This window comes from Arachis ipaensis, chromosome B03 (assembly GCF_000816755.2).
Source record: "Arachis ipaensis cultivar K30076 chromosome B03, Araip1.1, whole genome shotgun sequence".
Lineage (NCBI taxonomy): Eukaryota > Viridiplantae > Streptophyta > Magnoliopsida > Fabales > Fabaceae > Arachis > Arachis ipaensis.
Window position 1 is genome coordinate 99,282,783 of NC_029787.2, and position 3,420 is coordinate 99,286,202.

The following is a 3,420-nucleotide window of genomic DNA, read 5'->3' on the forward strand; positions in this document are numbered from 1 at the left end:
TGTACTCTAGGGACACCAAACCTGCTAAAGATATGTTTCTGGAGGAACTTCAGCACTGTTTTAGTATCATTGGTGGGTGTGACAATGGCCTCAACCCATTTTGATACATAGTCAACTGCCACCAGAATATAAGTGTTTGAGTATGATGGTGGGAAAGGTCCCATGAAGTCAATTCCCCATACGTCAGACAACTCAATTTCCAAGATTCCTTGTTGAGGCATAGCGTAACCATGAGGCAGATTACCAGCTCTTTGGCAACTGTCATAGTTACGTACAAACTCTTGGGAATCTTTATAGAGTGTGGGCCAATAGAAGCCACATTGGAGGACCTTGGTGGCTGTTCGCTCACCTCCGAAATGGCCTCCATATTGAGATCTATGGCAATGCCACAGGATCCTCTGTGCTTCTTCTCTAGGCACACACCTACGGATTATTCCGTCTGCACATCTCTTAAAGAGATAGGGTTCATCCCACAAGTAGTACTTTGCATCAGTAATTAATTTCTTTTTTTGTATCCTGTTGTACTCCTTGGGTATGAACCTTGCAGCTTTATAGTTTGCAATATCGGCAAACCATGGTATTTCCTGAATGGCAAATAAATGCTCATCCGGAAAAGTCTCAGAGATCTCAAGAGAGGGGAGGGGCGTCCCTTCTATTGGCTCTATCCGGGAGAAATGATCAGCCACTTGGTTCTCTGTCCCTTTTCTGTCTCTTATTTCTATATCAAACTCTTGCAGAAGCAACACCCATCTGATGAGCCTGGGTTTTGAATCCTGCTTTGTGAGTAGATATTTAAGAGCAGCATGATCAGTATACACAATCACTTTTGATCCTACTAAGTATGATCTGAACTTGTCAATGGCGTAAACCACTGCAAGTAATTCTTTTTCTGTGGTTGTGTAATTTTTCTGGGCATCATTTAGAATGCGACTAGCGTAATAAATGACGTGCAGAAGCTTGTCATGCCTCTGTCCCAACACTGCACCAATGGCGTGATCACTGGCATCACACATTAGCTCAAATGGTAATGTCCAGTCTGGTGTAGAAATAACTGGTGCTGTGACCAGCTTAGCTTTCAGCGTTTCAAATGCCTGCAGGCACTCTATGTCAAACACAAATGGCGTGTCAGCAGCTAGCAGATTGCTTAGAGGTTTTGCAATTTTTGAAAAATCCTTTATAAACCTTGATGAGCGGATATTTTATACGCTTTTTGGGGATAATTTCATATAGTTTTGAGTATGTTTTAGTTAGTTTTTAGTCTATTTCTAGTAGTTTTTAGGAAAAATTCATATTTCTGGACTTTACTATGAGTTGTGTGTTTTTCTGTAATTTTAGGTATTTTTCTGGCTGAAATTGAAGGAGCTGAGCAAAAATCTTCTTCAGGCTGAAAAAGGACATGAAGGTCCTATAACTCATTTGGCTAGAACATTAATTTGATTGGGTTAGAATCTTTTATACTCTTTTCAAAACCTTTTTTTTTTTTCAAAAATATTTTTTTCTATTAAATCTTGTGCCAAACTTTAAGATTGGTGTTTTCTTGTTGATTCCCCTTTGATTTTCGAAAATTTTGGTTTGGTTTTCTAAAAATTTTAAGTTTGGTGTTCTTCCTTCATGTTCTTGTGTTCTTGTGAGTCTTCAAAGTGTTCTTGAGTTTTCCTTGTGTCTTGATCTTAAAATTTTTAAGTTTGGTGTTCCTTGGTGTTTTCCCTCCAAATTTTTCGAAAACAAGGAGCATTAGATCTAAAAATTTTAAATCTTGTACCATCTTATTGTTTTTCTCTCTCCTCACTAAATTCAAAAAATACCTTTTCAAAATATCTCTTCTAACTTCCTAACTTCTTATCTTTTCAAATTTGTTTCAACTAACTAACTAACTTTTTGTTTGTTTCTTAACTTTTTCAAAACTACCTAACTAACTCTCTCTCTCTAATTTTCGAAAATATCTTCCCTCTTTTTCAAAAATTTCATTTTTTTTTAACTAATTTTTTTTAATTTTTTTTTTTTACGAAAAAAAAAATAATTTTCAAAATTCAAATTCTTTTTAGTTATTTTATTTTATTTAAGTATTTACTTCTTATAAAATAAAATAAATAAAAAGATAAATCAGTCCAAGTTATATCCATAGATCCATCATGGACATAAGTGGAAATGAACAGTCCAGGAGGACTCTGGGGTCATATTCTAACCCCTCTACTGCTTCATATGGGAGTAGCATATGCATACCCTCCATTGGAGTTAGTAGTTTTGAGTTGAATCCTCAGCTCATTATCATGGTGCAGCAAAATTGTCAGTATTCCGGTCTTCCACAGGAAGAACCTACAGAGTTTCTGGCACAATTTTTACAAATTGCTGACACAGTACATGATAAGAAAATAGATCAGGATGTCTACAGGCTATTACTGTTTCCATTTGCTGTAAAAGATCAAGCTAAAAGGTGGTTAAATAACCAACCTAAGGCCAGCATAAGAACATGGAAACAGCTGACAGAAAAATTCCTGAATCAATATTTCCCTCCAAAAAGGATGACACAGCTAAGACTGGACATCCAAGGCTTTAAACAAGGAGATAATGAATCTCTTTATAATGCCTGGGCAATTTCAAAATTTTTGCTTCAATGCATGATTTTTACATGAACATATCAAGAACCTTGATTTCTAAAATCCTTAATTTCTAAAAATCCATCTTTCCAAATTCAACCCAACTCTTTTCAAAATCTTTTCTGAAAAATCTATCTTTTTCAAAATCTATCTTTTTCACTCAAAAATCTTTTCAACTAATCCATATCTTTTTCAATATCTTTTTCATATTATCTTTTTCAAAATCCAGAATTATCTTTTTCAAAAATCTATCCTATCTTTTCAAAATTAAACTATATCTTCTATCTTATCTTTTTCAACTCAATCTTTCTATCTTATCTCCTCCAATTTTTCGAAAAATCCACCCCCCCTTTAAATTGGGTTCGGCCTCCCCCCTCCTTCATCAACAAGTGCTACTCAATCTCCTTCTATCCCTCTCCTTTCTTTTCTTTTGCTTGAGGACAAGCAAACCTCTAAGTTTGGTGTGTTTTTCCGAAATCACTAAGATCATGGCTCCCAAAGGGAAACAATACACTCCTAGAGACAAGAAAGAGAGCGTTCCAAAACCACTTTGGAATCAAGGGAAGTTCTTATCTAAAGAACATTCAGACCATTTGTGTGTTTTTTTGTAATTTCAGGTATTTTTCTGGCTGAAATTGAAGGAGCTGAGCAAAAATCTGATTCAGGCTGAAAAAGGACTGCTGATGCTGTTGGATTCTGACCTCCCTGCACTCAAAGTGGATTTTCTGGAGCTACACAACTTGAAATGGCATGCTTCCAATTGCGTTGGAAAGTAGACATCCAGGGCTTTCCAGAAATATATAATAGTCCATACTTTGCATAA